At 38.8% G+C, this 26,954-nt stretch overlaps 1 protein-coding gene and 1 long non-coding RNA gene across 2 annotated transcripts in view; both read right to left on the bottom strand.

Annotated features, from left to right (window-relative positions):
* Positions 1-26,954, bottom strand: part of LOC109504182 (uncharacterized) — a 91,987-nt gene that overhangs the window by 8,383 nt on the left and 56,650 nt on the right. The window lies entirely within an intron of this gene.
* LOC112588929 (uncharacterized) lies at positions 8,362-8,743 on the bottom strand. Its single transcript, XR_003113126.1, has 2 exons — positions 8,568-8,743; positions 8,362-8,469 (listed from the first exon to the last, which is right to left on the bottom strand). It is a non-coding gene; the product is annotated as an uncharacterized LOC112588929 (long non-coding RNA).

The following is a 26,954-nucleotide window of genomic DNA, read 5'->3' as shown; positions in this document are numbered from 1 at the left end:
TCAAAATGGATACACAACTTTAAAATACAACATGGTATTGTTTCAAGAAAAATAAATAAATTTGTGACACAAGCGCATATTTTAAATAAAGCAGAACTATTGGAACAATTTTCCAATTATGTGAGTCAAGTTAAACTAGAGATAGGCTTGCTAGGAACAGCAAACGTTTACAATTCAGATCAATTAGGGTTCAATTTAGAAACACATGCTGGTCGTACATTAGCCTCAAAGGGTTCTTTGAAAGTGGAGTGTCTTGCTCAATCTTTGAATTTCTTGACTCATAGTTACATAATACAACCTTTAATATCTGCCGATGGTATCTTGAAATCCCCCTTATTAATAGTTCTGCAAGAAACAAATGGCCGTTTTGGACCGATAATACAGAAGTCAATGTACAAAGCAGATAATATCCTCATTTTCGCCACAAAATCTGGAAAATTGACATCCGACATTGTTATTAACTGGTTTGAAGATGTCTTCTTGCCTAATGCTGGCAAGAAGTCTATTTTGTGTTTGGACTCTTGGTCAGGACAAACAGAAAAGAAATTTGAAAATATAGACAAGGATAATAAAGAAGTAAAAATCCTTACAATTCCTGCGGGAACAACTGGCTTCACTTAACCATTGGATGTCTACGTATTCGGACCGTGGAAAAAACTTCCTGAAACAATTTTCGGACTTAATTTTCTTATACAACTATGATATTAACCTACATTTGAGGAATAACATTCTCAAAATTCAATCATTAATCCACAATCAATTCTCATCACCCCGATTCCAAAACATGATTAAATATGCCTGGTGGAAAAGTGGATATATTGAAGAAAAACCAGATAGATGTGAAACGCCTGTTGATTTCTGTTTAAAGAATTGCGGGGCAATCTGCAAAATCTGCAATAAAATTGCATTAATAAAATGTGCGTGGTGTACTAACTCTCTGTGTATGAAGCATTTTTTTGCGAAAGAAGAAAAAGCTATTCTTCATTATTGCCATGAATATAAAGAATAATGCCAATTATCATGGAATTATACTCATAGACTATGAAAAGAAATTATAAAATCTTGCCTTCACTGGCTGGATTTTGCTCACATCTTGCCTTCACTGGCTGGATCTCGACCATATCTTGCCTTCACTGGCTGGATCTCGACCATATCTTGCCTTCATTGGCTGGATTTCGCTCACATCTTGCCTTCACTGGCTGGATCTCGACCATATCTTGTCTTCATTGGCTGGATTTCGCTCACATCTTGCCTTCACTGGCTGGATCTCGACCATATCTTGCCTTCATTGGCTGGATCTCGACCATATCTTGCCTTTACTAGCTGGATCTCGATCACATCTTGCCTTATTTGAATGAATAATTAACTTTCAATTCCTTTATTGATCGAATTATTGACTGATTTTGCCTTAATTGGTTGGATCAATGAACAATTTTAAATTGCAGAGGCTTGTTTTATTTACAAACCACCAATGTTCTGAATGTAAAATTTTACGCTCTATCGATTCTCGGGATGAAAAGTAAACTTCTCCTTTTGAAAAACATGAAATGATTTTCAAATGACCTTGAAAATCGACCTCAAGGTCGACTTCAAAGTCGCCATCAAGTGCATCACTTTGAACTCTACAACTTTGGTCCTAAGCACTTTTTTCAGAAAATGTATCGTTTCAGAAATAATTAGCCATAACTGTTTCCACCTCCAGGAGTTGAGGGGTGCTTCTACCCCTAAGAAGCGTTATTTAGCCGAAACAAAAAACACGTATTTCATATTTTTCGGTGTTTAATAAGTATGTTAAGTTTCATTCAAATCGGTGAGTATCAGTTGGGTAGTGTTACTTGTCAGTACCAGTTTCGATAAATTAACATCATTTCTCACTAGAGACAAATTAAAAATTATCCAATCTAAATTTAAAAACTTATTTGACAAAGACTTTGATTTATTAACGCAAAAAGGTCTCTTTCCGTACGAATATGTGGATTGTAATGCCAAGCTGCAGGATCAATGTTTACCACCGCGCGAGTTATTATACAGTTCGTTGACAGATGATATAGTATCTGAGAGCGATTACACGCACGCCGTGAACTTATGGGAACAGTTTTCTATTTAAACCTTAGGCGAATATAGCGGTTTGTACCTGAAGACTGATGTTTTGTTATTGGCTGAAATTTTCGAAAATTTCCGCGATAGTTGTATTAAAAGTTACAGTCTAGATCCCGCGCATTATTACACACTGCCAGGTTTCACGTGAGACGAGATGTTAAAACATAGAAAAATTAATTTTGAATTGCTCACAGATATTGATATGGTAATATTTATCGAATGCGGTATACGTGGTGGTCTGAGTCAATGTTCCGGTAGATATGCAAAAGCCAATAACTAATACATGCAATCTTATGACCCATCGAAGCCATCCTCACACCTCATGTACTTTAATATAAATAATTTGTATGGCTGGGCAATGTGTCAACCATTACCATATGTTGAATTTAAGTGGGTTGATGATACGTCGAAATTTGATGAACGAGGGTAGTCCCAGAAGTATCTGACCTGACGTATAGATAGTGGTTGTTGTTTGAAAAGAATGACTATAGTAGAAAGTACCAACCTTATAAAGCTTAAGTTTGAAGTTTGACGACGCTACGTTGTTTAGTATTTGTTTGGCAGCCATTAATCGTGAACGCTCTCAGTGAATTTGTAAACATGGAAAAAATTGGTCATCGTTATGTGATACAATACTTTCATTTGAAAGGCCTTAGTCGAACCAATATCAAAGTGGAGCTAGATTCTATTCTGGGGGAGTCTGTTCGTTTACAACAGTAAAATATTGAGTGGTAGAGTTTAAACGAGGCCGTACGAGCTGCCAAAACGAATATCGCAGTGGTCGACCAAATGAGGCAATCACGCCAGAAATGGTGAAAAAAATCCACAAAATGGTATTGGATGACCGTCGACTGAAAGTGCGCGAGTTAGCAGACATGGTAGGCATTTCAAAAAGTGCTGTACATTGCATATTTACTGAAAATTTGGACATGAGAAAGCTGTGCGCAAGATGGGTGCCACGATTAGAACAAAAACAGCGTTGTGAGGATGTTTCAATTGGAATTCAATCATTGGAATTGTGGAAAGAAAGGACATTTTCGGGCGGAATGTCCAGCATTAAAATTAAATGAGCGGTCAAACTAGGATTTGCCGAGTTGGCCGGGATTGATTCGGCAGAGTGAAGCAAAATCCCGGAAATTAGAAATAAGATTAGCGTTAGACGAATAAGTTCTTCATTATTCACTTATTTAGGAAAATTGAACGGAGAATGTTGTTCATTTAGAAATGATACGGGCTTAGATGTTTCAATTGTCAATAAGAAATTTATTAGGGATCGGGAGAATAACGGGGTAATAAATTGCTCGGATTTAGTTTATCCATCGGGAGAAAAGGTTCCGGTACATTCACGAATGTTTACGGATATTGAACTAGGGAACTTTTCTTTGAATGCCGGTATATGTTATGGAGATGGAGGGTGATTGTTTGTTAGGAATCGATTTCCTGGCAAAAACGGATGCGGAATTCGGTATTCGGACAGCTTTAGGAATTCCTCAGCCAAAAGAAGAAATTGTTACTTGTGCACGAATTAGGTTGGACGAAACACCAGAAGAGATGAAATCTTTCTTTTCGCGACATTCTGAAGAATTAGATGATTCTCAGAAGGAAGATTTAGCTGAATTTATTTCAGAGTACAGGGACATTTTCGGAAACGGCCACAGCTGGGAATTGTGATGTGGTTAGACACGGGATTAAGTTATTAGACAACCGGCCGATTAAACAAAATCCTCGACGGGTTCCGTTGAAAATGCGGGCCGAAGCTGAGAAACTTATTGAGGAAATGCGGGAGAAAGGAGTGTTCGAGAAGTCGAAAAGTCCGTAGCTGTCACCTGTAGTTTTGGCAAAGAAAAAAAATGGAACTTACAGGTTCTGTGTGGATTTTCGGAGTCTTAGCGCAGTGACTGTAAAACATTCCTATCTATTATCCAGGATGGATGATTTATTGGATCAGTTAGCTGGAAATGTGTGGTTTTCAACAATTGATTTGAAGAATGGGTACTGGCAGGTAAAGCTTCGTGAAGAAGATAAGGAGAAGACAGCTTTTTCTTTGGGAAAGGGACTGTGGCAATTTACAGTAATGCCATTTGGATTATGTAATGCTCCGGCGACCTTTGAGTGATGGAGGAAATTTTGCATGGGCACTTATTTAAAATTCGTCTTGTTTATTTGGACGATATGATCGTTTTCAGGAGCGTTCCAGATGCGCACAGAATATAACGGACACAGCAGGTTGAATGAATCAGACACAGTGACAAACGGACACAGTAAGAAACGGACATAGTGACAACCGGACAAAATAGCAAATGGATACAGTAGGAAACGGACACATGGTGGTTGCAAACGGACACAGTGACAATCGGACACAGTAGGAAACGGACACACGGTGGTTGCAATCGGATACAGTGAGAAACGGACACAGTAAGGAACGGACACAGTGAGAATCGGACACAGTAAAAAAAGGACACAGTATCAAACGGGCACAGTAGGAAACGGACACACCGTGGTTGCAATCGGACACAGTAAGAAACGGACACAGTGACATTCGGATACAGTAACAAACGGACATAGTAGGAAACGGACACACGGTGGTTGAAATCGGACACAGTGAGAATCGGACACAGTAAAAAATGGACACAGTATCAAACGGACACAGTAGGAAACGGACACACCGTGGTTGCAATCGGACGCAGTAAGAAACGGACACAGTGACATTCGGATGCAGTAACAAACGGACATAGTAGGGAACGGACACACGGTGGTTGAAATCGGACACAGTGAGAAACGGACATAGTAAGAAACGGACACAGTGACAATCGGACACAGTAATAATCGGACATAGTAGGAAACGGACACACTGTGGTTGCAATCGGACACAGTGAGAAACGGACACAGTGAGAAACGGACACAGTAAGAAACGGACACAGTGACAATCGGACACAGTAACAAACGGACACAGTAGGAAACAGACACACGGTAGTTGCAATCGGACACAGTGAGAAACGGACACAGTGAAAATCGGACATAGAAAAATGGACACAACATGAAACGGACGCAGCAGAAAACGGACACACTGTGGTTGCAATCGGAGACAGTAAGAAACGGACACAATAGAAAACGGACACAGTAGGAAACTGACACAATAGGAAACGGGGTGCAAAAAAAGTGAAGAAAAAGTAAAATCTGATCGTACGTGCATTATTTATGTGTATTATTGCCGAATCGACTCATCTTTTCATACTGTGCGGTCACTTGTGCACTTGTGCAGATTGTTCTAGTTAAATCATGCAAGATAGTGATGATGTTAAAACTTGTTCAATTTGCAAAGCACAAATTTCATCGGTGTACAAAATATATATGCCATAAACATGTCTTACTTTTATTTGAAGTGTATAAAAATATTTAGAATTGTCAGCATCTTTTTAAATACATATTCTTTATGACGTTTATTGCACACATATTTTAAGACAGTCGATTTGTTGCCAATATAACAGTATTATATATGTTAAGCATTACATACTGAAATGTGTTGTAGACTAAGGCTGTATGCAAGATTAGGTTGAAAGTATTTACTGCTAATTTCTCACAATACTTTAAGGTGAATTATATAAAAATTACTTATATGCTAATATTCAAAGTTACACAGTCTGTCCCAGATCCAATGAGACTGGTCTAAAAAAAATACAAAGCGTTTATTATTTTGATTTTTTATTCTTGTTTAATTATTCAAAATAGTCTCCTTCTGAGTCAATATAGCGCTGGAAACGTTCAACAAATTTTTCGAAACATTTTTTATACTCATCGGCTGGAATGGCCTTTAGTATGGCGGTCGAAGTTTTTTGGATGACCGGGATGGTATCGAAACGATTTCCTTTCATCGCCAATTTCAGTTTGGGAAATAGCCAGAAGTCGCACGGAGTCAAATCAGGTGAATACGGTGGATGATCGATAACAATGATGCCTTTTTTGGTCAAGAATTCACGTACCATGATGGCTTTGTGCGATGGTGCATTATCGTGCAACCTTCCGTTTGCCCAAATCTTCGGTCAAAATTCGATAGACTGTGCTTTTCGGTATCCCAGTTTCCTCTTCGATAAGTCTCGCAGACATACAGCGGTCGCTTTGAAGAATTTCTTTGATTTTTTCGATGTTTTCTTCATTGCGAGTGGTTTTTGGCGGCGGTGCTCGGTCATCGTCTGCAAGGTGCTCACGACCGTCACGGAATCGGCCAAACCAACGGAAAACCTGTACACGGGACATGCATTCATCCCCGTACACATTCTTTAGCGTTTCGTACATTTCTGCACCACTTTTACCCAATTTAAAACATGTTTCATGTTGGTCTTTCGACCGACGTACTCAAAGTGACTTTACATAAAATGTCAAACCACAGTGAAATATCAACCGAATTCGCTCAAATTTTGAGGTTAAGTAGATGAAGGGTAGAACATTCATCTACCATCATTCACTCATAGATATCGCTGCGTTAAGAACTTTGATGGAACCAGTCTCATCATATCTGGGACAGACTGTGTATTTTCTTTAATAATATGTATTATAAACATTTCCGAAACAATGTGTGTTACATAATTACATAACAATTACATAACAAGCCAACAAAAGAACAGTAAGAAGCGCGCATACTAAAATATAACGTATATCTTAAAATATATATGGTTACTTTTATCTGCAACGACTTCAAGGTTGACGTGCTTTCCGTTTTCGTGTAATCTGGAACACTATGTAAATGTTTCAATGTGTAAATATTATATCTGTCGATAATGAGTAACGTTTCAACGTATACTTACTTTTGATGGAATAGTGTTTTCAATAAACGCTAATGGTTGCTGACTATTCTTAATATATTTTTCGCAGTCTTGACGCGTGAGCTTTATTAGAGAAATCCTAAGATCTGGGACAGACTGTGTAACTTTGAATATTAGCATATAAGTAATTTTTATATAATTTACCTTAAAGTATTGTGAGAAATTAGCAGTAAATACTTTCAACCTAATCTTGTATACAGCCTTAGTCTACAACACATTTCAGTATGTAATGCTTAACATATATAATACTGTTATATTGGCAACAAATCGACTGTCTTAAAATATGTGTGCGATAAACGCCATAAAGAATATGTATTTAAAAAGATGCTGACAATTCTAAATATTTTTATACACTTCAAATAAAAGTAAGACATATTTATGGCATATATATTTTGTATACCGATGAAATTTGTGCTTTGCAAATTGAACAAGTTTTAACATCATCACTATCTTGCATGATTTAACTAGAACAATCTGCACAAGTGCAGAAGTGACCGCACAGTATGAAAAAATGAGTCGATTCAGCAATAATACACATAAATAATGCACGTATGATCAGACTTTTTCTTCACTTTTTTCGCACCGTTTCCTATTGTGTCCGTTCCCTACTGTGTCCGTTTTCTATTGTGTCCGTTTGTTATTGTGTCCGATTGTCATTGTGTCCGTTTCTTCCTGTATCCGTTTCTCACTGTGTCTGATTGCAACCACCGTGTGTCCGTTTCCTACTGTGTCCGTTTCCTACTGTGTCCATTTGATACTGTGTCCATTTTTACTGTGTCCGATTCTCACTGTGTCCGTTTCTTACTGTGTCCGTTTCTCACTGTCAAGGAGGTGACGCAACCTGTTTCATCGATTTCAACACGAGTCATAGCACACTCGATAGCTATGATGTCGTGTATAAACGCCCTAACATAATATGCGTGAATGCGTCTTTGTTTACGAGTAATTTGCGGTTAAAGTTTGGCTCGCGGAGCCGTGCCACACATAGGGCGCAAGTTACGACACTCTTTCACGAAGCCGGCGTCGCTGAGCAGACAGAGGCTCCCGCGCCGCGAACACTTTTGCGCCGACGACGGCGTTCGAGTCCCGCCGACGACTGGTTCGTTTTTTTTTCGTATGTAAAGACATGTAATAAATATTTTTATATTGTTCTTATGTATAATTCCTTTTGTTGTTTCTACGCTATTAATCAAGGCTAATTAGGAGAGTCAGGTCTTTCAAATATGAACAACTTTTTTATTAATTACAATAAAATGTTTTTGTCCGTATCAAAACACATACACACACACACATAAGACAAATATAAGGCGCACAAATGAAAGTTACGTATTATAAAATGTAGTCATGCTGTCGCAACTCTGCGGATGGAATGCCGTATAAAAGCATGTAAAACATAATAGTTTTTTGCACCAACTGCACGTAATGAACGCATAATTTTTTGCACAAATACACTTTTGACTATGTATAGTTGGTGGAAAACATATTTGATTGACGTTGTAAAATACCTCGCGACTGTCAACAAGACTGGACGGAAATTGTATCAGGACATCTGCAAATATGAATTCAATATAATTGATATTGTATACAACGCCAATAACAATACGTACAAATATATCTTTCCATTGCTCACACATTCAATATATTTACCTCGAAGATATTCTATTGCGTCCGTCAACTCTTCTTTCGTAATATCACATTTTGCTAGATTTTGCACATAGCTGATCGTTGCTTCATCTACAAACGTGGTTTCCGTTTTTAACACGAGTTTTTCACTGTTCACGTTACGAAGACTGCCCAGAGAATGAAGCGAGCACGTCACAAAACATGAGTATCCCTCTGCAAGAAGGGGAAAGGGAAGAGGGTTCCTTTTCACTTGTAACGGTTCTAACGGCTCTCGGGTTTCTCTCATACAAAATAATCACTGTCTGGCCACTTCTTTCCCATACCATACGAAATATTTATGCAAAATAGATTTACACGAAAAAACATTTTATTGTAATTAATAAAATAGTTGTGTTCATATTTGAAAGACCTGACTCTCCTAATTAGCTTTGATTAATAGCGTAGAAACAAAAAAAGGAATTATACATAAGAACAATATAAAAATATTTATTACATGTCTTTACATACGAAAAAAAAACGAACCACTCGTCGGCGGGACTCGAACGCCGTCGTCGGCGCAAAAGTGTTCGCGGCGCGGGAGCCTCTGTCTGCTCAGCCACGCCGGCTTCGTGAAAGAGTGTCGTAACTTGTGCCCTATGTATGGCACGGCTCCGCGAGCCAAACTTTAACTGCAAATTACTCGTAAACAAAGACGCATTCACGCATATTATGTTAGGGCGTTTATACACGACATCATAGCTATCGTGTGTGCTATGACTCGTGTTGAAATCGATAAAATAGGTTGCGTCATCTCCTTGTGTATCCGATTGCAACCATCGTGTGTCCGTTTCCTACTGTGTCCGATTGTCACTGTGTCCGATTGCAACCAACATGTGTCTGTTTCCTACTGTGTCCGTTTATTACTGTGTCCGGTTGTCACTGTGTCCGTTTCTTACTGTGTCCTTTTCTTACTGTGTCCGTTTGTCACTGTGTCTGATTCATTCAACCTGCTGTGTCCGTTTTATTCTGTGCGCATCTGGGACTTACTCATCGTTTTCAGTTCGACATTTCAGGGAATGATGGAAAATCTCCGTGTGGTATTTTCAAGATTACGAAAGGTTAATTTGAAAATTAATCCCAAAAAGTGTATTCTGTTTACTAGAAGTATGATCTTCTTAAGTCATATTATTTCTGAAAAGGGAGTAATGACGGATCTTCAGAAGATCTCTGCAGTAGCGGAATGGCCTGTTCGCAAGACCAAGAAACAAGTCCGAAGTTTTCTTGGTTCTTGTTCTTATTATCGAAGATTTGTTAAGGGATTTTCATTGATTGCGAAGCCCTTATTCATTTTAACGAAGAACTTAACTAAATTTTTATGGACAGAGCAGTGTCATCAAGCTTTTGAAAATCTTAAACGAGCGTTAACTACCCCTCCTATTCTTTCTTTTCCTTTGGAGAATATGGAATTTATTCTTGATACCGATGCTTCGGGCCATGGAATCGGTGCTGTTTTATCACAAGCTCACCATGGAACTGAAAAAGTGATAGCTTACTTTAGTCGTGTATTAAATAAAGTGGAGCGAAATTATTGTGTAACGCGTCGAGAATTATTAGCTATTGTTGATTCTTTGAAATTTTTTAATCATTATCTTTATGGACAAAAGTTTATTATCCGAACAGATCATCAATCCCTGAAATGGTTGTTGTTGTTTAGGAACTTGGAGGGACAACTTGCTCGATGGATTGAAAGGATACAGCAATACGATTTTAAAATCGAATATCGCAAGAGAAGTGCGAACAAGAATGCCGATGGACTTTCTCGTCGACCCTGTGAGAAAAATCCCTGCGGTCATTGTTCGAGGGTGGAATCAAAAGAGATTAAGAACAAAGAAGTATTTGGTCGAATAATTTTTGAAAAAAATCATTCCATCGATTGGAGGAGGGAACAACTGGAAGATTCTTCTGTTTCTGTTATGCTACTGGGAAAAGAGCAGCAGCAGCGACCGCTTTGGCATACCGTTTCTTTAAAGGATATTTCTGGGAAAATTTATTGGTCATATTGGGATTTGTTAATTTTAAAGGATGGTGTTCTTTTTAAGAAATGGGAGAGTCCTAATTTAAAGACGCATACTCTTCAGGTTATTGTTCCTCGGAATCGAATTAGGAAAATTCTTGAGGAGGCTCACGATTCTCCTTCCAGTGGGCATTTTGGGGTCAACAAGACTTTAGATAGGATTCGGAAGAGATTTTATTGGGCGACTTGTAAGAGGGATGTTGAAAATTGGTGCAGATCATGCAAGATTTGTGTTGCAAAGAAGGGTCCTGCTGACAAGGGAAAGTCTCTTTTACAAATTTATAATGTTGGATTACCAATGGAGAGAATCCAAATGGATATTTTAGGACCTCTTCCTACTACTTTTTCTGGAAATAAGTACTTGTTGGTAATAGTGGATTGCTTTTCCAAATGGGTTGAAGCTTTTCCCGTGAAAAGTATAAGAGCTTCTACTGTGGCAAATGTTTTTGTGAAGCAATTTATTTCCAGGCATGGAGTTCCCTTGGAGCTTCATACGGATCAAGGTAGAAGTTTTGAGTCACAATTGTTTCAGGAGATATCAGGATTATTAGGAATAAAGAAAACACGTACTTTTGCGTTACATCCGCAATCGGATGGCCAAGTGGAACGTCAACATTTCACCATTGTGAATTATTTATCCAAGTTCATTTCAGGAAATCAGAAGGATTGGGATCATTAGGTACCGATGTTTCTTCATGTGTTACGTCCACGTAACTTTAAACAATATTTCTAAATTCAATCATAAAATCAATTCAACAATAACGTTTAGACCAGATATTTAGGCCACTTGATCCTCGGTCTAGACGTAATAAATACGACACCGAATGCTTCTTCATCGTAGAAGATTAAAAGAACAATGGGTAGATAATAAATACCATAACCACGATTATTGATTATTACTCTTATATCATGGAAAACATCCTTCCCCTACTACTAATAAGGTGGTAAGAACTCGCGCGGGGGTATCTCACCACCTGCCTATAAAAAGCGACGCGCAGACCAGTAATCATCATGATTGATTCGATTATCGTTCATTCATTCAGAAAGATTCATTCCATACCATTCATTCACTTACGCATTCTTGTATTTCACGACTCAAACACACAGAGAAAACATTCTTAACACTCTGATCTATTGACTCTCAATTGTAAAAGGTAAAAATTAAAGATTCGATACTTAAATATTCGTCTCCTCAGATTAAATCCTAAAGATCCTTCTTCGTTCCGAGTTAAAACATAATTCACACAAACCAGTCAGTCCCGGGGTAAATTAGTTAAATCTATTGACCTCAAAAAGGACTAACATACATATATTCACGTTTCACGTCGTGACACTTGCGTATCGATCTTCGAAACATGAGTCAACAAAAATGTCACCGGCAGAATTACATTTTGGTCGGGAACTCAAATTGCCACTGGATTTGCTACGAGAGATTCCTCCTTCTAGGACGAAGATGTTGAACAATTATTGCTGTCAACTTCAAGAATTGGATTCAATTCATGAGATTGCTAGGCAAAATTTACTTCAGAAATCAATGTCTTCTAAAATTCGCTATAATCGAAACGCTAGGAGATGTAATTTTGTTGAGGGGAGTAGGGTTTAGTTTTATAATCCTCGTCATAGAGTAGGGAGGGCGCCAAAGTTACAGTCCCATTGGGAGGGACCTTTTGTAATCGTAAAGAAATTAAGCGATGTGGTTTATTGTATTCAAAAGTCAAAGAAACATAAGAAAAAAATAGATCATTCCGATAGGTTAGCTTCTTTTTATGAACGAATGATTTAACGTCTTGGATTAAGTCTGAGCCCAATATCAAATATGAAGACATTTGTTAGGAAAATGAAGATTCATTCATTTTTTTTTGCGTTTCAGAAACGTCGTTTTTCATTACAAATTCCCAGAAAAGTTGTTCAGCTTGTTGAAGAATGTCCATCTACGACGGAATAAGAAGGCTGCCTCCCCCACGGTTTTTGACCGTGGTTTTTTTCCGTGGGGCTTTGGGCGAATGCCGAGGCAGAGACTCGGGGTTCTTCAAAAGAACATTGGGTCCACGGTAGTTTCCCCCCCCCTTGTCCGAAGAGAAGCCAAGGTGGAAGCGGACAAAAGAAGCGGAACAACAAGCGGATTGTTTTAAAAAGGTCCTGGAGACTGATCACCTCCTAAAGGCCAGGGATAGAGACAGTGAAGGCGAAAAGTCAAGATCTTCAGAACCCTTGATTGAGATCAAGAATTCATGGAGTCCGGTAACCTGTAGCAGCAGCTCAGGGTAGGACAGGAGCCATGAAGATCTCTGGAATCGAGGAAGAAAATAACCTTGCCTAGATGAATTGTCGGGACGACAATTCTTTGAAGAAGGGGAGCAGTGTTGTGTCCGAGCCACAAGGTTTGTGGCGGCGTCCGTTATCCGCGAGCCTTAGGCATTTGATGCTGATTTTGACAACAAAACGAGGATTGTCCTGACGACGGAAAATCGATAAGAAGAAAATAACAACAACAGCTGACTGAGAGTCTCTGGCAAGCTGTCATCGTAGACAGACGAGAGAATTATTCAGAATTATTAATTAGAGAATTATTCTTGTTTGAAGTTTGAGAAAGTTGCGCTGTATATAGTAAAGCTTGATATTCTTACGCGAATGTTCTTCATTTACTCGTGTGCAAGCGCGAGTGCGAGAGTGAGCGCAACAATATTTTTCTATTCCAATATGCATAATAATATTGTTTTAAGGTTACTATTATATAAATATTTCTTGCACACTTTTCCGAAAATATTCATTCTCTGTCTTTACATATCAGTTTTCCCAAATGGAAATTTTGATCATCAAAATATATTTATTGAAGGTTATAAAAAAAGCTTCGTATTACTTCGTCCTATGCCTTACATTTTTCGAAAATATATACCCAAGACTATGCGAATGTGTCGAGACCAGGTGTCTCTAGGTGTCCTTTTGTAATATATATCTCTTTGAAAATACTCATATATAACGAAATAATATCAGATATGTTTGTTCAAAGCATTTGTTCAAAGAAGTACTTAAGAAATGAAAATAATGAAAATTACGTTTCTTTTTATTTGAGAAATACATGCTTTTACGTGAAAAATAAACAATTCTATCGTATTATTTAAATTAATTATAACATATCTGTCTCTCTTTTTCTTTCGAGAATCTCGTAGGAGAGAATAATACCCAGATAATTTTTGTAAGGTACGCGAGTATTGTAACCACACAGATACACACACACACACACACACACACACACACACACGCACGCACACGCGCACACACACACACACACACGCACGCACGCACGCACGCACACGCGCACGCGCACACGCACGCACGCATGCACGCACGCACGCACTCACGCACGCACGCACGCACGCACGCACGCACGCACGCACGCACACACGTACACACGCACACGCACGCACGTGCACGCACACACACACACACACACACAATCTCGAAATAATGACAGATCTGACAGCTACAAGAGACATAAATCCGGCAGCAATGGATCGAGACGATCGATACAGTAAAGACGGCCAATTATCATCATAGAAAAGAGGCTTCAACGTTTCGATAAGATATTAAGGGGATAATAATAAATGTGTGAAGTTACAAATTGATACGTTATCTATTTTTCTCAGAAAACATTACTGAAAACTTATTTTTTCGAGATAACAGGTCATTTAATTTTATTATCCATGTACACGTGAAAGAGAAAAAGAGAGACAGATATATTACAATTAATTTAAATAATACGATAAAATTGTTTATTTTTCACGTAAAAGCATGTATTTCTCAAATAAAAAGAAATGTAGTTTTTATTATTTCCATTTCTTAAGTACTTCTTTGAACAAACGCTTGACATATCTAATATTATTTTATCATATATAAGTATTTTCAAAGAGATATATATTGCAAAAGAACACCTAGAGGCACTTGATCTCGACACATTCGCATAGTCTTGGGTATATATTTTCGAAAAATGTAAGGCATAGGACGATGTAATACGAAGCTTTTTTTATAACCTTCACTAAATATCATATTTTTATGATAAAAATTTCCATTTGGGAAAACTGATATATAAAGACAGAGAATTAATATTTTCGGAAAAGTGTGTAAGAAATATTTATATAATAGTAACCTTAAAACGATATTATTATGCATATTGGAATAGAAATATATTTATACATGTGTCTTCGAATTGAATCGATGAGTGCACTGTAGTAACGTTACGCAGACGTTCGACCTGTGTTACTTTGACGGCTTGTAAGTAATATTCTGTGTGCCACGATGCAATTTGCGGTACAGGAAAAAAAGTAGAAGTATTTAACTAAATATTTCGTATTATTAGGTGCTTGCATGTATTTTGATCAGCGCCATATATTGGTGAAAATGCGAAGTATCAATGTAAAACAACCTAACCTAACTGTTAAATTCGATGGTTTTCACATTTCTCTACATAAAATAACAGTTTACCATTTAGTATTATTGAGTTATTCAGTGTATACAGACGCTAATCATGGAACGCTCAAAATTGCATTTTCGACATTCATTACTTTTGTTGTTTGATTTGAAGAAATCTGCTGCCGAAGCCCATCAAACACTTTTTAGAATTTATGGTGATGCTGCTCCGTCATATCCCAATTGTCGGTTTTGGTTTCAACGGTTTAAAAGTGGTGATTTTAATGTCAATGACAAAGAACGGCTTGGAGGACCAAAAAAGTTCGAAGACAACGAATTGCAAGACTTATTGGACGAAAACTCAGCTCAAACTCTCAAAGAACTTTCAGACAGCTTAGCAGTTGATGAATCAACTGTTTCCAGACGTTTACATGCGATGGAAAAGATCCAAAAGGAGGGAAAATGGATACCATACGAATTGACTGAAAATGCCATTTCGAACCGTTTCAACATCGCAGTTTCATTGCTTGCCAGGCAAAAAAAGAAGAGTTTTCTGTGGCGTATTGTTACTGGCGATGAAAAGTGGATCTACTACAACAATCCCAAACGCAAAAAGTCATGGGTTAGTTCAGAAGAGCCATCCACATCGACATCAAAGAGAAATATTCATGGCCATAAAGTCTTGCTGTGCGTATGGTGGGATCAGCACGGTGTAGTGTATTACGAGCTGCTAAAACCGAATGAAACTGTTACTGCAGATGTCTACCGACGTCAATTGAACAAATTGAACGACGTATTGTTGCAAAAGAGACCAGCAATAGCGAGTAACAGATGCAAAGTCATCCTCTTGCATGACAACGCTAGACCTCACGTTACAACAGTTGTGAAGGATACACTGTTGCAGCTCGAATGGAAAGTTCTGCCGCACCCAGCGTACTCACCAGACATAGCGCCTTCTGATTATCACTTGTTCAGATCGATGCAGCATGGCTTGGCTGGCACACGGTTTCGAAATGCTGAAGAAGTGCGAAAATGGATCGATGATTGGATCGCTTCCGAACCAACATCGTTCTTTCAACACGGTATCGCCATGTTGCCAGAAAGATGGGAAAAAGTTGTAGAAAATGATGGAAAATATTTTGATTGAAATATATTGTACCGATTTTTTTCAATAAATGCCTTTTTAAAGTGAAAAAATGATCAGAATACATGCAAGCCCCTAATATAACATGTGAAAATTCAAACTTTCAATTTTTGACCGATATGTCCCGAAGTTTGCGCTTTCGCCCCACTGTACGACGCAAACCAACCCACCGGGCAAAAAGCAAGAGAAATTCCTGGTGACTTTATATAATAAGCAGCGTCATGTTATTCATTATCGCAACCTGCAGCAGTGCACGCGCTATAGTTTTCGTATTGGAAAGATTCATCGCATATTCCAATTCGCACAATCTCCGTGGCTATGCAACTACATAGAATTAAATACACAGTTTCGAACACATGCAACAAACGATTTTGAGAAAAATTTATACAAATTGATGAACAACGCGGTATTCGGCAAAACAATGGAAAATGTTCGCAACCACGTCGATGTAAAACTTTTGATATAATGGAACGGACGATGGGACGGTACAGAGGCAATGATCGCAATGTCAAATTTTCATAGCAGGAGCATCTTTTCAGAAAATTTAATTGCCGTTGAATTGCGAAAACTCGAATTGAAGTTCAACAAGCCGATTTATGTGGGTATGTGTATTCTCGACATATCTAAGACCTGCTTGTATGAATTTCATCATGAGTACATATCACCTCTGTATCACAAAAAATGTAAAGTAATCTATATGGACACAAGTAGTTTAATTTATCATGTAATGTCCGATGATGTGTCTGATGATGAGTTAATAAAACGCGATATTGCTAGGTTTGATACGAGCGATTACCCTCAAAATAACATATACGGTATATTATTTATGAATAAAAAAGTTCCAGGACTTATGAAAGATAAAAATAACGGAGCTATAATGATAGAATTCGTCGGGTTCAGGACAAAAATGTACGCGCTGAGAGTAGAAGGTAAAAAGGATACTAAAAGGGCGAAGAGATTGTGCGAGATGTTAAGAGAAATATTATAGCGCGAACGATAAATTAGCTATTTTAAAATTAAGTATGTCATCAAATGTTATAATAAAACTGCATTCATTCTTTTTTACAACATATTATCCTTTTGTATCCATGAACAATGCGAATTGTCGAATCCCAACCATTTTACATACAATACCTTTTCACCTCGCCTGTGCAACAGCTTTTCTACTGAATATACAGTGCCTACCAAAAGTTCGGGGCCACCTAAATAATTTTTGAACGGTTTGAAATATAGCATTGAAATTTATAAGGATTCAATGGGATCACAAAGTCTATTATTTAACTACAAAAACACCCACCTCCACACCCCCGGGGGCCGGGGGGAGGGGGGAGCCAAAAAATCCCAAATGGCATGTTGGGTTGAGTGAGGGCTCGTTCGAAAGGGCTCTTTCCGAGACGAAAACAACGCGAAGTCGCCAAGGTCTCTACGATTTTTTTTCGCAGAGTTATGATCATTTGAACATTGAAATTTTGCGAGGGCCCACAGCGACAACAGAAGAAAGGTCAGGCTTCACGCGGGCACGCGCGTTCCTGTGCGTGCGTGCGTGCGTGCGTGCATGCGTGTGTGTGTGTGTGTGTGTGTGTGTGTGTGTGTGTGTGTGCGTGTCCGGCCAACTAAGGCAAGACCGCTAGCGTGTCCGACCAACTAAGGCAAGACCGAGATAGGAACACTGGCGTATGTGAAGGAATAAAAACACTAATTATTTAATCAAATGTTCAAATTGATGTCCTTCGACAACTTGGCAGTGTCTTAAACGAACGTAAAACGTTTCAATTACGTTAGTTAAAAAATCGGGTGTGATTGAATTTGAAACGTTCACTATTTTTTCCCGCAGCTCTTCTAAATTTTCGGACCTAGTCTCATAGACTTTTGTTTTCAAAATTATTGCAATTTGCTAAGAAACCAAGTGATACCGGCTATTCAAGATATTGTTGGAGAAGCTTTCTACAATGTTTGGTTTCAGCAGGATGGGGCTCCAGCTCATTTTTCTCTGCAAGCTCGAAATATTCTAAACGATGTTTTCACTGATCGATGGATTGATAGAAGAGGCACACCGAATAGAATGGCCACCGAGATCACCAGATCTGATCCCATTAGACTTCTTTTATTGGGGGTATTTGAAAACAAAGGTCTATGAGACTAGGTCCGAAAATTTAGAAAAGCTGCGGGAGAAAATAGTGAATATTTCAAATTCAATCACACCCAATTTTTTAATTAACGTAATTGAAACGTTTTACGTTCGTTTAAGACACTGCCAAGTTGTCGAAGGACATCAATTTGAACATTTGATTAAATAATTAGTGTTTTTATTCCTTCACATACGCCAGTGTTCTTATCTCGGTCTTGCCTTAGTTGGCCGGACACGCTAGCGGTCTTGCCTTAGTTGGCCGGACACGCACACACACACACACACACACACACACACACACACACACACACGCATGCACGCACGCACGCACGCACGCACAGGAACGCGCGTGCTCGCGTGAAGCCTGACCTTTCTTCTGTTGTCGCTGTGGGCCCTCGCAAAATTTCAATGTTCAAATGATCATAACTCTGCGAAAAAAAATCGTAGAGATCTTGGCGACTTCGCGTTGTTTTCGTCTCGGAAAGCCCTTTCGAACGAGCCCTCATTCAACCCAACATGCCATTTGAGATTTTTTGGCTCCCCCCTCCCCCCGGCCCCCGGAGGTGTGGAGGTGGGTGTTTTTGTGATTAAATAATAGACTTTGTGATCCCATTGAATCCTTATAAATTTCAATCCTATATTTTAAACCGTTCAAAAATTATTTAGATGGCCCCGAACTTTTGGTAGGCACTGTATATTTAGATTAGCGACGCCATATAGTTCGTATTCGTAGAACCCTCCGGCGATAGGTTTCCCGCGCGAGTTTGCGAGTAGGTAAGTTGCAGGATTAGTTGTCTGCACTTTGACGATTTTAAACACTTCGGTTGTCTAAATCGGTGTATAGCCTTTTTCAAAGACAGTTTTGAATTTGCTCACACGTAACAGATCGCCCACTTTGAATTTCACTGCGGTCTTTATATAGACTGTGTTTAAGAGTTTATTCAATCGCAAGAGTCATATTGATAGGACGTATGCCAATAATTCGATGTTTTCACGTGTTGACTAAAAAGGAAGATAAAAAAGGAAGATAAAAAATCCCTCCGTTGCGGTCGACCTACTAAACACTCGGGAATAATAGATGGCCTGATTCAAGAAGAAAATATATTTGGAAACTAATGTATATATGGACTGGCCAAGAATTGGGCTCGATAATTCCTCGAGCTGTCGATCTAGTCAGTGTTATTCAGACAGAGTCATTAGCAACTTCGGTAAAATGGTTACGCGCTACTAGGTATTTTACTACAAGGATCTACAGATATATGTACCAGAGTATATAGATTTATATTATGATTCAGATCAATATGCAGTTGTAGTACGCGATGTTTAAGTAGTGCTTTTTGTATATAATCGTACAAGTAATACTTGTGTGGATATTATTTAAATTTCATTGCCTGTGTGAGCCCGGAAAAATTGACATCCAGTCATCCAAGAAGGTGGTTAAGTTTTAAAATTGAAAATAAAGTAAGAGTCCAAGAGGAGAGATTAGGTATTCCATTTCGGCAACCAGAGAAGCGTGCCGCCTGATGATACGCTATTGTGCCGGGGATCTGTGTAAGTATCTTTTTCTATTATTTTACTATCTTATTAGAGTATATTCGCCTATTTGTTTCTCATAATATTTGACAATATTTCGCGATCAACATTAAATCGCCGATATATTTGTTACATCAGTCGCTTCTATCGCTTGAGCGACAATTATGAATAAATAGCCAAAAATTGCGGAAGACAATTAAGCGCACGTGCTACATTATTAGTAATCTTTATTTAAGTAGTGTTGTTTTCTCTGTTTACAATATATGTGCTAAGGAATGGTCGAATTTTATACACACATACGATTTCCCGAGTATGTAGGATTTGGGGAGTGCTCATTCAAGCGGCTGGAACGCCACCACCAGAAATTCATACAGGAGTGTCTATGGTGGGAAGGAGAAGATGATCTCCCTGCAGATATTTTTGATTCAAATAATTTATTTACGTTATATAAATTTATTGAAGAGAAGAAGGAAGAACGGTGAGACTGAAATGGTAAATAAAAAGAAAATTTGTAATTTATTTATACTAGATGCGCAACTAAGTTTCCGGGTTTCACATATGGATGGATATGGATGGCGCTAACGACACATGTAGTCGACATACATATCTGAAGTTGTGTTTTTTTATAGCTTGGACATCTGTTAACAATAACCAGTCGTAATATCAACACATATCGCAACGCAAAAATATTTTTTCTAACAATGAAAATGTCGAGTTTTGTGCCAAATAAACAGCATTTGCGGGAAGCTTTGCTTTTCTGCTTTAACTTGAAAAAAGTGCAGCTGAAGCACGTCGTTTGCTTGAGGAAGCCTACGGCGAACATGCACCATCGAAAACTACCTGTGAAGATTGGTTTAAACGCTTCAGAAGTGGCGATTTCGGCACTGAGGACAAGGAACGCTCCGGAAGACCAAAAACAATTGAGGACGCCGATCTGCAAGCGTTATTGAATGAAGATGATACGCAAACACAAGATCAACTTGCGGAGGCATTAAACATGACTCGCCAAGGTATTTCCAAACGTTTACATGCCATGGGAAAAATTCAATAGGAAGGAAAATGGGTGGCGCATGAGTTGACTGAGAGACAGATGGAAAATCGAAGAGCCACTTTCGAAATTTTGCTTTTGCGGCATGAAAGAAAGAGTTTCATGCATCGAATTGTTACTGGCGATGAGAAGTGGATATATTTTGAGAATCCCAAACGCAAAAAATCGTGGCTTTCATCTAGCGAAGCATCAACATTGACGGCACGGCCAAATCGCTTCGGAAAAAAGACAATGCTCTGCGTTTGGAGGGACCAGAAAGGAATCGTGTACTATGAGCTGCTGAAACCGGGCGAAACTGTCAACGGGTATCGCTACCGACAACAACTGATCAATTTGAATCATGCATTGCTCGAAAAACGGCCAGAATGGGACACGAGATACGAACGAGTGATATTGCAGCACGACAACGCTCCTTGCCATCGCACTTCTATCGTCCAGGACACCATCAAAACGCTAAAATGGGATTTGCTACCGCACCCGCCGTATTTGCCAGACCTGGCCCCTTCCAATTATCACTTGTTCCGGTCGATAGCGCATGGCTTGGCTGGGCAACACTTGGCCAATTTCGAAGAAGTGCAAAATTGATTGGATGAATGGTTTTGGTCCAAAGACGCGTCGTTTTATCATCGCGGTATTCATGTATTGCCAGAGAGATGGCAAAAATGTGTAGATAGCGAGGGACGATACTTTGAATAAACCATTTTTTTATTTCTCTTGAAGTTTTCCATTTTTCATTGATCAAAAAAACCAGGAAACTTAGTTGCGTACCTAGTATTTCACTTCCTCTCTCACTCGATTCGCCGATATAGAAAATTTGAAAAGCGTCGCGGTCTCTCTCAGAGCTCATATTATGTATGCAGCTGTCAACGAATAAAAACAATATTTTATCTCTCTATTCATGAATCTCTATTCATGAATCGGAATGTTTCTTTTCATTATTTTTCCTCGTTACTCGCCGAATCCTAACATGCATGAGGTTTTGTCGCTTTACATCAGCAGAAACAGTTAAAATAGTACCGATGAGTTACTTCTCTGAACTATTCTTCTTTTTGTTAAATTTTGATGATTGCTTCACCATTGCAGCTCGTGATAATTCTTCTCATTGTCGACACATTCTCATGTCGACACTTTACAGGGTGGGACAAAAGTCTGGATACACCCTCATAACTTTTGAACGAATCTAGATAGAAAGTTGAAATTTGGAGAAGTTGTACAGGATCATGAAAGCTATTTTTTGTGCAGGATGGCACTCACCCCCAACCTCCTTGAGACACGAGAGCAGAGGTGACTTAAAAATTTTAAATGGCATGAAAAAGTCAACTGACGGCTCATTTTAAAGGTGTTTTAAAGATGAAAAAAATTTTTTGAGAAAGTTCGCTACGACTTTCCAATCGAAAGTTATGATCATAAAACAAAAATTTGCAATTCTTTGTTTGTTTATATTATATATGTTAACATTCTTTGCGTTACCCAAGGTCTACGGCGAGGACGTGACAGTTATTAGACCCCGTGTGTGTGTGTAACGGAGATCAGGACTCTAGGGTTCGTCATTCCCGCAGTATTTTGTGACTCCAAACCTTCCCCGTTTCACGCACGCGTGTGTGTGTGTTTGTTTGTTTGTGTGTGTGTGTGCGCGCGCGCGCGGGTGTGGATGGGTGAATATGTGTTTACAGTAAATGTTCGAACTGTCGACCTTCTACAGTTTGACAGTGGGCCAGACGATTGTAAAAACTGGTTGTAACGTTTTATAATATTTCGGGAGTAATTTATACCACTTCATCGATAATTTATAGTCGTAAGTCGTTGACATTTTGAGGTTTAATTCTGTACATTCGGATTTTCAAATAAGAAGAAAAAGTCCAAGGGAGACAGGTCAGGTGATCTGGGTGGCCATTCGATTGCGCCCCTTCTTCTTATTCATCTTTCAGGAATTTGTTATTTCAGAATGTTGTTTAAAATATTCCGCAATTGTAATCCAAAATGTGGAGGAGCACCGTCCTGCTGAAACCAAACTGAACTAAAATCTGGACCGAAAATGTTGCGAAGAGTTCGTACAATATCGTCTCGGAACATGGCCTCATAACTTTGTGCTGTCAGATTACCATCAATGAAAAATGGTCCTATTATGTGCTGTTCAACTATTCCCGCTCAAACATTTAGTTTTTGTGGATATTGGCTTTTGGATTCTCTCATCTAATACGGATTAGAATCATTCCAATCTCGACTGTTGTGTCTATTTACTGAACTATCTAACATAAATGTAGCCTCGTCTGAGAAAACAATCTTGTTTTGAAATTACGGTTGATCATCAATTTTTTGCATCATTACGTCACAAAATTCGAGTTGACCGTTAAAATCATGTGCGACTAATTCCTGAACGAGATTTATTTTGTATAGGTGAAATGTGGAATTTTTGAGAACACGCAGAACAGATTTATAGCTACAATCATAAGCCTGGGCAGCTGTTCGTGTAGAGGTATGGGAATTTTCTACAAATGATTGTAATATTTCTATTGAGATGTCTTCATTTGTAACGATATTCGGCCTGCCCGATCTTTGCCGATCCTTGATGCATCCTGTATTTTGAAAACGATTACACGTTTTCTGTACAGTGGCTGCAGAAATCCCTCGCCTCCCTTGCCGAAACTCAACATTAAATAAATCTCGAACCTCTCGAAATGACCGTTCATGATCACCGTACCCTCGCATCATCAAAAGAGTAATACGTTCTCTTTCTGTAAGCGCCATTTCCAAGCACTCAGTTAGCCTATCCGAGACACTCGTTTGATTGTCAGATTATCAACGATAGTGTGCATTTACTGAGTATCACAGCAGGGAAATACTTTTCCGTCACAAGATTCAAAACCGATCGTACTTTATTATCGTAATTTATTTCACAACTCTTATTTGTCGAGATTTGTTTTAGTCAACCTTTTAAAGATTTAATTGTGAAGAGAGTATTTTATTTAATAAAACAGTATTTTAAGAAAATAACGTGGCCGTATCATGTAAAATAAGTTGCCATGTTATTTTCTGACTACTTACAATTAAATCTTTAAAAGGGTCACTGAAACAAATCTCGACGAACAAGAGTTATGAAATAAATTGTATGATCGGTTTTGAATCTTGTGACGGAAAAGTATTTCACCGCTGTGATACTCGGTAAATACTGTACATTATCGTCGATAATCTGGAATTTCTGCAGCTACTGTACAGAAAATATGTGATCGTTTTCAAAATACAGGATGCGTCAAGGATCGGCAAAGATCGGGTAGGCCGAAGATTGCTATAAATGAAGACATCTCGAAAGAAATATTACAATCATTTGTAGAAGATTTTCATTCACCCATACAAAATAAATCTCGTTCAGGAATTAGTCGCACATGATTTTAATCGCCGACTCGAATTTTGTGACGTAATGATGCAAAAAATTGATGATCAACCGGAATTTCAAAACAAGATTATTTTCTCAGACGAGGTTACATTTATGTTAGATAGTTCAGTAAATAGACATAACAGTCGATATTGGAGTGATTCTAATCCGCATTAGATGAGAAAATCCAAAAGCCAATATTCACAAAAACTAAATGTTTGGGCGGGAATAGTTGGACAGCACACAATAGGACCATTTTTCATTGATGGCAATCTGACAGCACAAAGTTATGAGGCCATGTTCCGAGACGATATTGTACGAACTCTTCGCAACATTTTCGGTCCAGATTTTGATTCAGTTTGGTTTCAGCAGGACGATGCTCCTCCACATTTTGGATTACAATTGCGGAATATTTTAAACAATACTTTTCCTGAAAGATGGATAAGAAGAAGGGGTGCAATCGAGTGGCCACCCAAATCACCTGACCTGTTTCCCTTGAACTTTTTCTTCTGGGGTTATTTGAAAAACCGAATGTATAGAATTAAACCTTAAAATTTCAACGACTTGCAACTACAAATTATCGACGAAATGACATTAATTACTCCCGAAATTTACAAAATGTTACAACCAGCTTTTACAATCGTCTGGGCCACTGTCAAACTGTAGAAGGTCGACAGTTCGAACACTTACTGTAAACACATATTCACCCACCCACACTCGCGCGTGCGCGCGCACACACATATATACAAACAAACACACACACACACACGGGTGTGTGAAACAGAGAGGATTTGGAGTCACAAACTATTGGGAGAGTGACGAATTCTAGAGTCCTGATCTCCATTACACACATACATACACACGGGGTCTGATAACCGTTACGTCCTCACCATAGACCCTAGGTAACGTAAAGAACGGTAACGCAATAAACAAGTAAATGCAAATTTTTGTTTTATAATCACAACTTTCGATTGGAGAGTCATAGCAAACTTTCTCAAAAAACATTTCTGTTTGTCCTTAGAACGCCTTTAAAATGAGCTCTCAATTGACCTTTCATGCCATTTAAGATTTTCAAGTCACTCTCGCCCTCGTGCCCCAAGGAGGTAGGGGATGGATGCCATCCTGCACAAAAAATAGTTTTCATGATCCTATATAACTTCCCCAAATTTCAACTTTCTGTCTAGATTCGTTCAAAAGTTATGAGGGTGTATCCAAACTTTTGTCCTACCCTGTATCTAAATTTAATTGTAATATTCACTTTTGTGCTTTACAGAATGTACTAAAAATTTTCAAGTAGTGATCTTGGAGGCAATTGTACAACCCTTAATAAAATATTTCAAATATACAGATTTTTCTTCCAATACGCTTATCCCTTTTCACCTCTTAGGATTTTATATGGTAATTGTGTTTGATAAAAATATAGTACTTTATTTGCGGTATAATGCCTATTAGATATTTAAGAGACGTTCGATCTCTCAACGTTATCTAGGGAGAGGAGTGTGTCGTGAGCGTGGAGCATGGAGGTAGCTCAATGGTCTAGAGCAATCGCCCGGCAAGTGAAAGACCCGGGTTCGATTCCAGGTCTATAGTGACTATCGCGCTCTCGATATTTTTCTCTCTTCGGAACGAAAATAAGATGCAGGTCCCGAACGCACGGCGTCCCGTCGTCATCTAGTTCTCTCTCCCTCCTTCGCCCTCCTTCTTTCAATATCGTGGTTCTATATGGTATAGTTGATATTTAATAGATGTTTAATAGTAGTTCGATGGTAATAGTAGTTCGATATGGTACAATAAATGTTCGATAGATGTTCAATAATGGTCCAATATATGTTTTGATAGCAGTCGCTGAAAAACTGCAGATGAGGACTGTGTGCCTCCAACTCTGTCCGTTTATGTAATACACAGTTAGAGAAGTTTTACTGCGCGCTCCCTAACGAAAGCATACAGTGGTCTAAGTGGTAGGACCATTGCACAGTAAACAAAGAGTCTCGGTTCAAGTCTGGCCTAGTTTCGACTTATTTTTTTCTTTCGACGTATGCCTGACGTCATCATACACTGTAAGAAACTTCACTGTGCGTCCGCGAGCATGTGTCTATGATGGTCTAGGTCAGAGCTCGGCAAAATGTGCACGCGACGGCCGATTTTCGACTATCTCCGCCCACCGCTATTCCCTTTACCTCGCCGCTTCGCGCGCTGCCTACAAGCCGCTCGAGCCTCAGGAGCGTGTTTCCAATAGTTTTCACGTCACCCATGAGGTACTATTGTTGACGCGTTTTTTTTAAGTGGTATCCCCAGTAGGCCTCTTCATTTTTCAAAAATGAAGTTTAAAAAAATGAGAAGTGTTCTTCTTTAAGCGACAATTCCTTACCATGTCTTATGCGGCTCGCTACATGCAATATCCAAATTGACGTTTCCACTCTTACTAATAAAAGACGCCGAAAATCGAATTGAATATTCTTCATTTAACATATTTTATTTCGCTTCTGTTCAATTAGTTATGGGTTGTTACAGTCATCAGTGGATTAGGCCTACTGGGGATACCACTTAAAAAAAAACGCGTCAACAATAGTACCTCATGGGTGACGTGGAAAACTGTTGGAAACACGCTCCTGAGGCTCGAGCGGCTTGTAGGCAGCATGCGGAGTGGCGAGGTAAAGGGAACAGCGGTGGGCGGAGATAGTCGAAAATCGGCCGTCGCGTGCATTTTTTGCCGAGCTCTAGTTTG

This window comes from Harpegnathos saltator, unplaced genomic scaffold (assembly GCF_003227715.2).
Source record: "Harpegnathos saltator strain DR-91 unplaced genomic scaffold, Hsal_v8.6 scaffold349, whole genome shotgun sequence".
Classification (NCBI taxonomy): Eukaryota; Metazoa; Arthropoda; class Insecta; order Hymenoptera; family Formicidae; genus Harpegnathos; species Harpegnathos saltator.
The sequence above is the reverse complement of the archived record's forward strand: the minus strand, read 5'-3'. Positions and strand labels throughout refer to the sequence as shown.